This window comes from Taudactylus pleione, unplaced genomic scaffold (assembly GCF_031769625.1).
Source record: "Taudactylus pleione unplaced genomic scaffold, aTauple2 ptg000162l, whole genome shotgun sequence".
Classification (NCBI taxonomy): Eukaryota; Metazoa; Chordata; class Amphibia; order Anura; family Myobatrachidae; genus Taudactylus; species Taudactylus pleione.
The window spans coordinates 5935372-5950838 of NW_028284564.1; the positions used below are offsets into that span (position 1 = coordinate 5935372).

General features: G+C 43.6%; 1 protein-coding gene across 4 annotated transcripts in view; it reads right to left on the reverse strand.

Moving 5' to 3' along the window:
• Window positions 1-15467, reverse strand: part of ZNF608 (zinc finger protein 608) — a 98769-nt gene that overhangs the window by 12776 nt on the left and 70526 nt on the right. The gene's annotated exons all lie outside the window — the stretch shown is intronic.

Below are 15467 nucleotides of genomic sequence, written 5' to 3' on the forward strand. Positions count from 1 at the left end.
TGATACACTATAATGGGTGTGTGATTAAATTACATCATTGCGCAAAAAGGATATAAACACTTACTTGCATTTCTTTCTAAACTTGTAACAAAAGTAAAAAGTGTTATGCTCTTAATGCATGTTACAAGGAGATTCTTTCCCCATACATTTGAAAAATGGTAAAATGTTTCTCTTGTGGACACAAGTCCCCTTTTTTCATTTTCATGCTCTAATTCTTCTGAAGTTCTTAACAAATATTGATCAAGTTCTGTACTGGCCCTTATAAATATTTTGTATTGTTGTAACTAGGGATGAGTGGGATCAGAGAACCAAACCCACCCGAATTTCAGGGATCCGGGCCAAGCTCGATAACCCTGCCTGCCCCTCACCCGAGGCGAAACCTCACGATCCCGCTGTTGGGTCGCAAGGTTTTGTATTGAGCAGGCTTAACACTGATTGGCTGAGAGAGCTGTCTGTCACGGCTCTCAGCCGATCAGCGTTAAGCCCATTTAATATGCACACAGGAAGCAAAAAGAAGATGGCGCCCGCCATCCCTCGCTGCCTGACACCGCCAACACTCTCGCTGCCGTCACCCCCACTGGCAGCATCCCCAGGTGCTGAGGACACAGTCAGCAACCCCACAATGCCGACACTCCCACACTGAGAACAATACCAGCACCTCTGCAGTGCCGACACTGTCAGCACACATGCACTGAGGACACCGCAGGCACCCTGCATTCTGCCGACACCCTGCATAGAGAACACCACTGCACTGCCAACACAGTCAGCAAACCTGCACTAAAGACACCACTGGCACTGCCGACATCGCCGGTACCCTTCACTCAGGACACTGCCAGCACTGCTGCACTGTCATTCCATGTACTGAGGATACCGTCAGCAACCCCTGCGCTGCCGACACAGACAGCAAACCTGCACTGAAGACACAGCTGGCACCTCCCCTCTGCTGACACAGTAAGTGCACTATTGGTGTATCCAACCCACACTGTATAACACACTATATCCATATTGGAAATTGGAAGCTGAACTGCCACATGTTAGGGCCGCCCACTGTATCACTTAGCTTAGTCAGCCAGCTAGCTGGATGCAACCTTTTGGCCTTAACTAGATAAAAAAAATAATATAGTGAGGTGGTCAAAATTGATTGGAAATGACTGGAAATAAATGTTATTGAGATTAATATTGCTGTAGGAACAAAAACAAGCCCATTTTATGCGATTTTAGTTGTTTTTATGATATTTTAAGAAAAAATCCAGATCAAAAACCAAAAAACAAAACACCAAGGAAAAAAATGCAAAACCGGATTCAGATCCAAAACCAGGGGAGGTCCAGATCCAAAACCAAAACACGAGGGTCGGCGCACATCTCTAGTTGTAACTAGTTTTTTATTATTTGGAAGATTTTATTTTTTAAATGAATTTATGTTTAGCTATATGCCCACATCTTAGCACATGTTGCTTAAGGATATAGGACCTCATTCAGAGTTGGTCGAAGCGGCCGCACGGTCGTACGCCACCGATGTTTGCTATACTACGCATGCGTAAAGTTCGCAATGCGCGTGCGCTAACTAGCCGCTACGATCAGAAATTTCTCTCTCCTTGAACACAGCCAGGTCGGTAGTTTGAGTGACAGATTGAGGCGTTTGTGGGTGGTAACAGGGGAAGGTGCTTGAAAATGGGGGAGTGGAGATCCGAACGCAGGCGTGCCTGATTATGCGAACGGCGTTTTATGGGAGTGCATACGGATTATGGGAGTGCATAATTAACAAAGTAGCGTCATGGCACATGTGACCTGGGAGGTTTTTACACTGACATGATCGTAGAGCTTAAGAGAGGGTATGGTCAACATTAAACTCCCGATGGTCTCGATTAATCCTTATATGCCCGGAGATGACGTGCAATGCGTACGAGAAGGGGGCGTATTTTTTTGTCTTCCGACCGCTTCCTCCCCTTGGTCGGCCAACTACCGATCTGAACTTAGGGACGCAACTTGCGAGGGAATCATTTGCATATCCGGCCCCTTTTTCCGTACGACTGTGCGGCCGCTTCGACCGACTCTGAATGAGGTCCATAGTTAGGAAGCATGTTTACACATGAATTTTTATCTTTCTTTTCTAATTTGGCTGAATGAGTTGGTTTTACCTTTAAACTAATTGCCATCCTAAATCTAGTAACTCTCGTCGGAATCATGTGGGCTCCCACAATTGCAGGCTATTACATTTGGACCAGAGTATGTGTTTTCGTTAAAGTGTCCTCATTCACCTAGCATGTTTGCACCATATGGCACAAGACAATGGATGTGACTTAGACGCTCAGCCACGGTTGCAGGGGCGTATCTATGGGTGCAGGGTGTGCGGGACACATGGGTCCCTGGGTCCATGGGGGTCCCGCACCGCACACCCTGCACCAATACTATTACTTACCTTTCCGGAGTCCCACGTTGGCGCTGTAAAAACGGCTGGAAAGTGGCCACCGCGGCCATTTTCTCGTCATTTACGCAAGCGCAGTACAGGGAAAATGTCCGCCGCGCCCATTTTCCATGTGACCTGCGCATACTCTATATACTCTGGGCGCACTCTAGTGCACTCTGGGTGCACACAGCTCAGTGCGCTGCTGGACAGAGAGGAGGGGGCACGTGTCGGAGGTTGCACACGGGCCCCTTCCTCTCTAGAAACGCCCCTGCATGGTTGGTAGCGTTTCATACTTTTTCCGAATTTTGTGTTATATTCTCGTCATCACTCACAGTGTGATAGGGAAACTAGATTAGTACCTTTGTCACAAAAAAAAAAACAGGATTTTGGTACTTACCGATAAATCCCTTTATCCGATTCCACAGGGGACACTGGAGGACTTCAAGACAGTGGGGTATAGACGGTACTGAGTGGAGCTAGCACTTTAAATTTAAATGAAGTGTGACTAGCTCTTCCCCTCCATACCCCCCTATAGGCCAGTATTAGAACAGAGCCCGAGGAGAGCAGAGAAAAAAGATTGACAGAAGAGGAGGAGGCGAAAGTACACATAACAACTGAAAGGTGAAAACAAAGCAAAATAGAAAGAAACAAGAGACGACAAACATGTCTCTAACATTCATAACATCACCCTAGAAAACAAACATGTCGCCAACAGGCAGAAACAGGTGTGGCAGGAAGAACAGCGCAGGGTGGGCGTCCAGTGTTCCCTGTGGAATCGGAGAAAGGGATTTATCGGTAAGTACCAAAATCCTGTTTTCTCCTTCATCCACTAGGGGACACTGGAGGACTTCAAGACAGTGGGGACGTCCCAGAGCTCCCATCACGGGTGGGAAAGCGCTGAGAACCCTGCAAAACAGACCGACCATATTGCGCTGCAGAAGTCGCAAAGGTATCAAATCTGTAAAACCGAACAAAAGTATGCCATCCTGACCAAGTAGCTGCCCGGCATAGAGATTCCATAGAAACGCCTCGAGCAGCCGCCCACGAGGCACCCACTGAGCGAGTGGAAGGTGCGGTAATGGAAGATGGAGGTTCTCTAGACGAGGCCAAATACGCCTGTCATATGGTCAGACGAATCCATCGAGCCAGTGTCTGTTTGGAAGCTGGCCAACCCGGACGAGCAGCATCATACAAACAAAGAGTATCTGTCTTGCGAACGGCTGCCATCCTGTCTACATATATGCGAAGAGCTCTAACCACATCCAAGGATCTAGAAGAAGGAGAATCCTGTGGAAGAACCGGAACCACAATAGGTTGATTGATGTGGACAGCTGAAACCACCTTAGGCAGAAAATCCATTCTGGTGCGTAGCTCAGCTCTATCCTCATGTAATACCAAATATGGTGGACGACATGATAAAGCTCCCAGCTCCGACACCCTCCTGGCGGAAGCTAGAGCCAGCAGAAGTATCATCTTCCATGAAAGATACTTCAATTCCACCGACTCCAAAGGCTCAAACAGCGAAGACTGCAAGAAAGACAGGACGAAGTCCAAGTCCCATGGAGCAGTAGGAGGAACAAAGGGCGGTTGTAATCTAACCACACCCTGCAGAAAAGTTTGCACGTCTGGTAATAAGGCCAATTTCTTTCGGAAGAAAACCGAGAGTGCTGAAATTTGTACCTTCAGAGATCCCAACCGAAGGCCTGCTGAGAAACCTGCTTGCAGAAAAAAGCAGAAATCTGGGAAGACTGAACTCCGTAGAAGGCAGAACTCTACGTTCGCACCAGGTTACATATGCCTTCCAAATTCGATGGTAGAGCCAGGAAGGAAGTTACTTCCAAGCATTAAGCATCATAGGAATCACCTTGGAAGGTATCCCTTTACTTCTTAAGATGGCCCTTTCAACAACCAGGCCATCAAACGTAGCTGCCTTAAGTTTGGATAAAGTAAAGGACCCTGAAGGAGCAGATCCTCTCTGAGTGGTAAGGGCCACGGATTGTCTACCAACAGGAGCTGAATGTTGGAGTACCAAGCTCTGCGAGGCCAGTCCGGAGCTATCAGCAGGACCTTGGCCTGTTCCCTCTTGATGCGTTGAAGGATTCGAGGGAGAAGGGGAAATGGAGGAAACAGATAAATGAATTGGAACCGCCATGGTGTTGACAGTGCATCCACAGCCACCGCTTGTGGATCCCTTGTTCAAGAGCAATAAAGGGGCAGTTGATAGTTCTGCCTGGATGCCATGCGGTTGACCTGCGGAAGACCCCACCGCTGGACCAGCTGCTGAAACACCTGTGGATGTAGAGCCCATTCCCCTGGATGTACATCCTGATGACTGAGGTAATCTGCCTCCCAATTTTTGACGCCCGGAACGAAGATTGCCGAAATCGACCTTGCGTAGCTTTCCGCCCAGATCAGAATCCTGCTGACTTCCTTCATGGCCGCACGACTTCTGGTGCCTCCTTGTCTGTTTATGTATGCCACTGCTGTGGCATTGTCGGACTGGACCCTGACTGCTCGGACCCTCAGAAAGTGAGCTGCTGTGTGTAATGCATAGAAAACTGCTCTTAACTCCAATATGTTGATTGGAAGACTCGATTCCTGTGCTGTCCAGCATCCCTGGAAGTGATGCTCCAGAATTACTGCCCCCCAGCCTCTTAGACTCGCATCCGTGGTAAGAAGCGTCCAATCCCACTCTCCGAATCTCTTTCCCTCCGCAAGGTGAACTGAGTTTAGCCACCACAGTAGGGAAATCCGAGTCTTGGGTTGTAACCTGACTCTTTTGTGAAGGAACAGGTGGGATCCCGACCATTGTGATAGGAGATCTAGCTGAAAAGGTCTGGAGTGAAAACGACCGTACTGGACAGCCTCGGAGGCTGCCATCATCTTCCCCAGAAGTCGGATACATGCATGAACCGAAACCTGCCGACGTCGAAGGACCAACCTCCAGTAGCCTGAGATATCCATTTATCTAGTTCTGCCCCGAATAGTACATGTCCAGTGAAAGGAAGTGCTTCCACAGCCTTTTTGGATTCCGCGTCAGCCTGCCAAGTTTTGCGCCACAGCGCCCGCCGTGCTGAAATTGCCAGAGCTGAAGTTTTGGAGGCAATAGAACAAACATCCTTAGACGCTTCTCCAAGGTAAGCTGCCACTTCACCTATATGTTCTGCTAATGGAATAAGTTCCTCCATAGGTAGCTGATCTTTCATTCCATCCGCCAATTGCTTAGCCCAAATTTCGATAGCCTTGTTAGTCCAGCAGCTAACTATCGCTGGACGAAGAGTCACCCCTGCAGCGGTGTAAATGGACTTAAGAGTGCTCTCCAGTCTCCAATCGGACATGTCCTTTAAAGATGTGACTCCAGGAACAGGGAGCGTAGTCTTTTTTGACAATCGCGATACAGATGAATCTACCATAGGGGGAGTTTCACAAGCCTTTCTGCTGGAAAAGGGTAAAAAGATAATAAACGCCGGGACATCTGAAACTTTTTATCTGGATGTTCCCAGGCTGTCGTTAGAATGGAATCCAGCTCTTCCGATATAGGGAAAGCCGTAGCTTGTCTTTGTTTCTTAAGAAAGAAAGACTGTTTTGCCGGACCTGAGTCCTCTTCCTGTATGTGCAATACCTGTCGTATTGCAGCAATCAAGGCTTCTATACCCTCTGATACCTGTTCAGGATCAGACTCCAGAGGCTCTTTAGGTGAATCTGGGGCATATTCACCCTCTTCTAATTCGGGCATATCCTCCTCCTCCTCTGGTCCATCCCAATGGAGAACTGAGGGTAAGTGTCTTTTTTTAGAGACCTGCGGAGTGGACGCCATTGTCATGGCTTTGGAAATCTCCTCCATAGTAACAGCTAGGGATCTCGCCCAAGCTGGTTCCTCTGTAGCAGCTGACCTGTAAGCCTCTCTTTCTCTGCGAGAAGCCTCCAGTTCAGCCGAGAGAGAGGACATAATGGATGTAACCTGCGTCCAAGACGGTGGTTCTGACATCTCTGCAGATTGCTGATCCCTATAACAACCGTCACACAATCTGGAGGTAGATGACTGTCCCTGTGTAAATTTTACTACACACTTTTTGCAGGTAAATAACTTTTGCGAAGCCTTAGACCTGCCAGTCATGCTACATACAGACCCCACACAAACCACAAGAGGTTAAGTGACAGGGTAAGAAAAACAGAATATACTGGGGTACAGAGAGTTTGGAGAAAGTCACACTTGTCCACAACAGCACTCCTAGCAGAGCCAGAATGTGAGGCAAAGGCTTAATTATTATTATGCTCCAAAATGCTCACTTTACATCAGCCTAAACCCCTGCTGTGATACATACAGGTCCGTAGGCTGTCCAGCGCTGCCGCTCCCTGTAATGGACCCAAGCCAGCAGTCTACAGAGAAATGCTGGGGCTGATGGGAGGCAGGAGAGGGAAGTCGGAGCTAAGCTCCGCCCCCTGCATTCTAGCTCCGTACTGTAAACGGGCGTTTAACCCAGTACATTATTTATATATACTGCCTCTGCAGTATTATGCTGAGCTGCCTAATGCAGGGACAATGCCGGCTACCCTGCTTGTCAGTGAGCCGGAGCGCACAGGAAGCCACCTCATAGTCTTAAGCTGGCTGCCCTGCTAATCAGGGAGCCAGCTGTTCATAGACCGAGAGAGAGAGAGAGACGCGCTGGCTGTACTGCCGTCGGCGCGCTCTCTGGTGGTCTGTGATGCTGCCTGTTACCCATAAGCTGGCTTCCCGGCTAATCAGGGAGCCAGCTGTACATAGAGAGACGTGCTGGCGGCTGAGCTACCGTCGGCGCGCTCTGTGGGGGGTCTGAGAAGCCGCCTCTGACCGCTAAGCTGGCTTCCCTGCTAATCAGGGAGCCATCTGTACTTGGAGAGAGAGACGCGATGGCTGTACTGCCGTCGGCGCGCTCTCTGGGAGGTCCTGTGAGCCCGCCTCTGTCAGCGCTAAGCTGGCTGCCCTGCTAATCAGGGAGCCAGCTGTACTTATAAATAACACGCTGGTGGCTGTGCCGCCGGCACGGATCTGACTGTGGGGCTGCCTAATGCATCAATAAGCTGGCTGTCCTGCTAATCAGGGAGCCAGCTGTACTCACAGGGAGACATGCTGAGGAGGTTCCTGCTGCTGCCGGTGCGGCTCTGACTGTGGGGGGTCCGCGATGCGCGCTGCATGCAGCGACATGTGGCCCCCCCTGAAGACTGAGGTCTCAGGTGTCGGGGACCCCAGGCGAAGTGCATGCACTTGCGAGTGGGTCCCCTCTGGCAGCGTCCTGCATAGCAGACAGGCAGTTGCAGCTACTGCCTGTCTGTCCTCAGTTTGACAAGAGGTTAAGTGACTATTATTAAAAACTATCCTAGCCCTAAGAGCAGGAGAGATCTTTTCAGTGACCTGCTCCCACTCGGGCACAAACTAATACCAATACTGGCCTATAGGGGGGTATAGAGGGGAGGAGCTAGTCACACTTCATTTAAATTTAAAGTGCCAGCTCCACTCAGCACCATCTATACCCCACTGTCTTGAAGTCCTCCAGTGTCCCCTAGTGGATGAAGGAGAAATTGGTAGAACATATCAGATTAAACATAATGATATGCAACATGAGCAATAGCAGAACTAGTTTCGGAGACCCCCTGCGCATACTTCCGGAGTGTGCACCCAAAAAAGGGAACATGGCCTCGCAGTGAAGGATCGTGGTCTCATGACCCCGATGTTTCATCACTTTGGGGGCATGCCCAGCACTTCCAGAGATGCCGGTGTGCCCCATAGATACTTCCTCAGTAACCCATATTTGCAACTTTGTTGCACACAGAAGTATATGTAATGGCAGTCCCAGTAGTCAGTGTTCACTTGCATTGTACTTTTGTTGCTTTAGTGATGTGAATAAGAAGCATATATAAAAAACAAGACTTTTGGCGTGGCTAAGTCACAAAGTGTGTGTGGCATCAAACAAGGCTATGTGGAGTGATTTGAGCAAAGCTGTATGCAGACACATCTGTATCCATTGTGCTTCAATGCAGAAAGTAGTAAAGCAACTTAAATAACTAAAATGCCATACGGTATAATGGCTATGCTGAAAAAAAATTAGAGAGAAATCACTGACAGAACAGAAATCTTTTTTTTTTTTTTAAATATACAAGGTGTCATTAATATAAACAATATATCAATATGTACACAAACCTTCTAAACAGCTATAAATTATGTAAAAGGAATTTTGCAAATAAACCCTCATCCTCTGTTATCCCTTACCAGAAATGTGTGTGAATTCATCTACTGAAGCCTTATTCTAGTTAATGTAGAGACCAATAAGAAATCAGGCCTGCACGAAAGAGGACAAAATCTGGAATTGGCTGCAAACCGCCCCATATTTACCACATCTCCAACATAGGGCTGTTATCATGCCGATCCAGGATACCAATGCAATGCACCTTGTAGCTCAGAATGTCAGAAAGCCACAGTAATGTGGAGGCAAGGACAGAAGTAGTGTCTGTTAGCAGCTGACTCCTAATCGAGTTCTTTTTTGTGGGACAACAAAATTATTTGGGGGCATCTGCAGTGCAGAAGGTGGTGGTGGCCCCAGGGGAAGTATTTCTGTAGTTACAGTATTGGTTAGCAACAAACTATGTCATGCAAAATGGACGTATCCATTAGCATCTCTCCCCTAACTGAAAAGTGGTGATAAAAGATCTGGAACATTTACTTCCCAAGCAAGTAAGTCAACGCCCCTTTTCCGGCTTCTCGTTCCTACAATCCCTTCATATTTATAGCACAAGAATACAGTTTATTCATTTTAACTATAGATACAGTAAACTGTATTTCTGTGTTACAAAGCCTCTGATCTAGCACATATGTATAATGAAAATGGCATGAAAGAAAACATAAAAGACACAAGCACACCATTCAAAGACTAATAAAAACCAGAAAGCTTGCAGAAATACTTAAACTGAATCCTCAGTTAAAGGCTTTTATTATTTCCTTTTCCCTGAGGGCTCAACATTCTCAACATAAGCAAATGAGAGATTGGTCAATGATTGCTGCAAACAATTCATTGCGACTTGTTGGATTGAGATCTGTAGTTAAAGTCACAACAACAAAATTGCACAAGTGTATAATATATTATATATTTATATACACAGTTTTGTATGTAAAAACGTATAGATTTTCTTATTTATAATGTAAAGTGTTGCAGAATATGGAAGCGCTATATAAACAGCATTTCATTGAGTATGATTCTTCCATAATGTATTCAGATAAAAATGATGAAGACAAGACAAACTGAGTGTATTATATAAAATAGATTGTTAGTAGGAGCTTGTGTATTTTAAATGACACATATTTGGAAGCATGTCGTCTCAATGGGGGCGATTCAATTCAGCGGGAGTTGAATAGCGCCAGGAAGTTGGTCCTGGAGGAAGTTGGTCCCGGAGCTATTCAATTCAGCGCGCTGCTTAGTCCGATACTTAAAAGTTAAGTCGGAGAGTGCTGGTTCTCGCGACTTAACCTGGGTGTTTAGTCGCGAGAACCGTCATTCTTCAACTAAAGTGCCGGCCGCAAGGCTGTTAGCGCCGTGCTAAGCCGGATAACAGCCTTGTGGCTGGCACTTTAGTTGGATTTTTCCTCGCACTCTCAGGACAGTGTTCGAAGTAATCATTTAGTCGCCCTAACAGCATGGTCAATTGAATAACTTTGGGAGCTCCCTCCCGGCGCTATTCAACTCCACCTGGATTAAATCGCCCCCCAAGGAAAAGCCAAAGATCGGGGAAAAGATATATATGAATGCTTTTGTTGCTAAAGGGTCATTAAACCTATATAATAACAGTTCCTTTATATGTTCACAAATACAGTTGTTGAAGTGAATGGTCATCCACGATAGAAAATGCTTCTTGCAATAAAGTCTAGTTAGCTTTGGGTATGTGGTGAATCTTTAATTTTCCACCTCCTGAACAGGCATATGTATATAGATATATAGTGAAAGCAGATTTTTTATTTTATTTTATCATGGGTTGGGAAATGTTACATGATGCCTTTTTCCATTGGATAAACTCGTATTCTAGGGCTTAGAGGCCCTTAAAAACCGTGGAGAAGAACAACAAAGGAAACTTGGGTGTGAAAAACTATAAAAGCATATCTATGTCACACAGGAGCGGCCAAAACAATGATGATTGCTTGACTAATACTTCCCTACTTTGTAAATCAAACACTGTGCTGCTTGCATTAACAAAGCTCTGCAGAGAGGTGAAACGCCTGCAATTTAAATGATTCCCTACAGTGCTGTTCAAATACCAATCTAAATACATTCACAATTTAGTTACCCTTTAGAAAAATCTAAACACATTTGTTTGTACAAATTGCTCCTATTCCCTGGACTGACTTTTCTGGTTACATATTTTGCAAAATACTAAATCTAGAATTTAACAATAATCCTGCTTTATTTCAGTAATAGGAAACAAAGCACACTACAGAACCCAGTCAAATGTAGATATAAGAAAACAATACATTTATTAAGTGCATAAATGCTGGCAATGTTTTACAAGAATGTTTTACATTCTCCAACGCTGTAACACAAGATTGTAAATTGAGTATTTCTTCACAGACATATTTTTTTAAGACCATCATCCCAGGCTGATAATCTTTATTGTAATGAAGATAACAGATATAAATCACAAACAAATTAAACCAAATATCCTTCCTCTTCCGCAACTGCATGTGATTCTATTTCATTCTCTATTGCACAAACAAAATTCAGAGTCTCAGTTTCTACAAAAAATAATAAATAACTGAGCAAAAGAGGAGGAGGGGTAATGTTTGATCAATAGCAAACCTGGCTGGCAAATACATCAGATTAACCTTTTCTCCCTTCAAAGGCACTCTGCCAATGTAATTTATTGTTACATAGAGATCATAGCACATATCAAATGCTGCACAATGAACCATTTTCAATACTAATGAAGATTAAATAATTATACACTTTTGAGATCAAGAAACTAGGTTTTAAGTTTTAAATAACACGTGATTAGTTCTAAAAACAAATATCTGTATTACAATACTACATAGCATTCCTCTGTTGAGTGTGACCCAATAAATGGTAACCATTATTTCTACTTTTAAGCACTCGCTGCTATATAAAATTACATTTTAGAAATTGCCGGAATTCCTGTAACCACATAAAAGAACAAAGCTGTGGGTGCTTTTACATGGTGCAGAAATCCAAGGGGCTTCGAATAAAAGAAGGGTCTATTCTTTATAAAGCACAAGCTGACGACAACAGATATTATATAGATATTTAAAGGAAATTATACACATTAATATCTTTAGGGTATTATAAGTCAATATTTGCCATATCAGGACACAAGCATATACTGTTATAGCAACTAAAACATCACCTCTAATTAAATGATAACTGAAATAAAAAAAGGTTTTAAGAGGTGACTGAAACACCAAGTTAAAGGGAAACAAAATACTAAATATGCCAGGTGACCTGAAAGTGTAATAAGTTTTTTTTTTTTTTTCCAAGAGCCCTACTGCTGAGCCAAATGTTTGAAGAGTCATTTTAACCACATCCTGTAATCAAACCATCTGGAACTCAGTGCTGCGATTAGTCACCCCGAACATTGGGCTTTATCTGAACAAATAATGACTGCAACGGAGCTCAGGAGATAGGGCAGAGCTGACAAAGAGAAGTATAATGACACACTTTATGCCCTAGTGAGCTGCTGCTACTATAGTCATAAACCTTTGAGACACATTGCTCTGGTGTTAATGTACTAAAGCACAGAGGGGCTTAGGGCTAGAAATTGCTGGTTTAGATAGATTTCCACTGTAGGTGGCTGGGGAGAATAGACTTTTCTGCGACATTTATTAATTACATCTCGTTAAGCAATGAATAGGCTAAACCATATAATTCTCCATATTATTGTAAATAGCTATTTATAATAACATAAAAGGGCAGGCAATGAGGTGTTTAGTGTATTGCACTTACTGTACAATAAGACACTTAGGCTCATATGTAGCAAGTAAGGAAGCTAAATCTGCATTGGTTTTATATAATGAGAAAAATAAGAATAATAAAAAGAAAACCTTCCCAGCCTTTATGCATCCTTTACACACACAAAAAAAAAAAACCTACAAGATCTTTGAGGACCTCCTCTGAAAGCAACACACAGAGAAGGCAATGAAAAGCATAACACAGACTTAGCTTTCCCCTGGGTCTGCCTGCTTTTAAACACAAAAGAACCTATCACCACCTCAATCACTGTCGCATCCCCCGCAGCCTTTGTTCTGAAGCCTGATGAGCTGTATTGATTTGGGAAAATCGTTCAGCTTCTTGGAAAACTAGACTCAAGCTTATTCACTACCATCTATTTCTTCCTCATGAAAAGACAGTTGGTCAATATCCAGTTGACTGGTCAGCTAAAAGCATCTCTCGCTGCTTTCCTTTTTCCCTGCTTCCATAGTAACAGTATCCCTTCCACACATGTAATGAATTACAGTGTGTCAATAGGGAATGTGGTCTGGTGGCTACAGAACAGTGCACTATACATCTTGCTCAATATTGCAGGAATTAAAGGGAAGACTGCAGTCTGTCTAAATTAATAAAACATACTTTTAATGGAAATTATAGATAAAGCATAATGTGCTGGTTTTTATATGGTCATCAGTGGGGTTGTTAAAAATGTAGCAAGTAAGAGGCATCACAATGACAAATCTTATGCACCTAAACAATAATATTGTGTATTTGTTTTTATTTAAAGTGTGAAAGGTTTATCCATTGCTGAAAAGTGTTTTGTCTAATTATCTCTGTACAAAGTAGTGTTATTAGTATTTGGCAATAGCTTTTTTGCCTTTGTAGTCTGGCAGTACTGCTTGACTGTAATCTGTACATAAATGACTATCTCTGAAATGAATGGTTATAAGTCAATGTTAAAGTGAGACGAGTTACAAAATCCAATGCACATCTAGCACATACAGTTCAGCAGATGCCTGATACTTAAACTATGACGTAATGAAGATTCGAGACAGAACAAAGCAATATCCATCCTAGGAGCTGGTTTCCCTGCTGCAGTGCTGGGAAACACATGGTTTGAAGCTTTTTGCTGCAGGAAAGAAAAAACACACACAGCACACAATGTTTCCTCCAGAGTCCGGGTCCCTCAAGTCTGTTAAGACAAGCAATATAATGCAGACCCATCAGCTTATCTGTCAGACTAGCTTCCTGTACTCTGCATTAATTACAGGATCTTTATGGGCAGATATTTCTCTATCAGAGAACATCCTTCTTATAAAAGGAAAATGGAAGAAAAAAAAAAGGAAATTGATTTTCAGTTTCACTTGTATGGAAAACTTCCCATAAACTGAAATATCACTTTGTAGTTAAGTCACTAGTCACCTGGTAAACTCAAAACGCCACACTTACGCGGGGTTACAGAAGTCGGAGCCTTAGATCACTGTACATTGGTTTTCAAGAAATAATATAAATGGATACATTCATTTTACTTTACCAAATTATTGCAAGTTAGCTTTCATTTTAATCTACAGTAATTTGACCTGTATCTATATATCTGGTGATAACATAAAATAAACATTTCATCTTCTGCCTTGGGCAAAATATATACAATCTTGTCACTCCTACCTATTGGTGAATTTAATTTAGTTACAGCTTTTTCTATAGCATCTACATATTATTCAGGGAATATTTGTAATCATTCACATGAGACCAGGATCATGTAAAGTTTAAAATCTACCTACCACATGTACATGTACACACACAGATAAGATAAATTGGTCAGAATGCAAATAACCCACCAGTAGTGGACTGTTGATGGAAACTGTAGTACCCAAAGGATACCTACAAAAATAAATGGGACATACAACCTTCACACAGAAAGATCCCTGGTTGGAATCGAACCCCATGTCCCAAGCGTTGTGAAGCAGCAATACTAACCACTGTACCAATGTGATTTTAATTAGTATTACAACTTCATTTACTTTTCTAGCCTAGCAAACAGGTATTCCATATATAGGATGGATTGACATTTTGAAATGTTTTACCTTATGAACCATTATAGGGAATGCTTCTAAGTATTACTGGTGATTTACAAGAAGTTAATTATTATACTCTGCAAACAAAAAATACCACCACCATGGCACTCTATAGAAGTAAAACTTTATTGGGCAGATTAAATCCCCCTGATAAAGCTCAGTCCTGAGCTGTTCAATCAGTGTCGCTACCCCATGTGGTAAGCCCCAGAGCATGCACTTAATGCAGATATTTCCTCGCGACCTCTGGAACTCCAAGTACAAAAGAATCTGTGTTAAATGCACCACCTGGAGATTACTGCACAGAGTAACTCATGGATTTTGGGGCCACTTAACCCAAAAGCTATGAGTTAACGCGTTTTACTTAATAATTGAATAGCTCTGGGAGTTAAACCTAGAACTTTAGCAGCTCAGTAAATTCCTCAGCTAATTAAATCTGCCCCTATATTGGTGTTAAGCTGGGTACACACTTGTAGATTTAGAATTTGCTCGAACAACGAACAATACATCGGTAGCGGATAGGCGGGTGTGTACAGCTGATATGTCTGAACGACGTCATTCACATACATCAGGTCGGCCCTGCAGCACATCCAATGCAGATATATTGGTATGTCTGGCTGTGAGTAAGGGCGACCCTCCACCCACTCGTATATTGGCTGCAGGGGCCACCAACACTGACATCATAACTGGGGGGCAAATATAAATGCTGACTCTGGACAGACAAATTAAGTAGCCGTTTGGTAAGTAGTGATAACTTATTAAATGGGCCGTAAAGCTTACCAAATCAACCGTTCTCCTATTTGCTCTCGTGTGTACCTAGCATTAGAATATAATGAAAGAAGCAAGGTATACCAACTCTTAAAAATAGGAATGACCATCAGAGGGAGGTACAATCAGTAACAAAATGTGTTAGAATCACCCACAGGTTGTCATCAACTGCTGGAGCCATACTACATCTACTCCATATCCGATTTACTATCACCCTCTACAGATCCTAAAGAGCCGCACTTCTCGGTCATTAAGCAG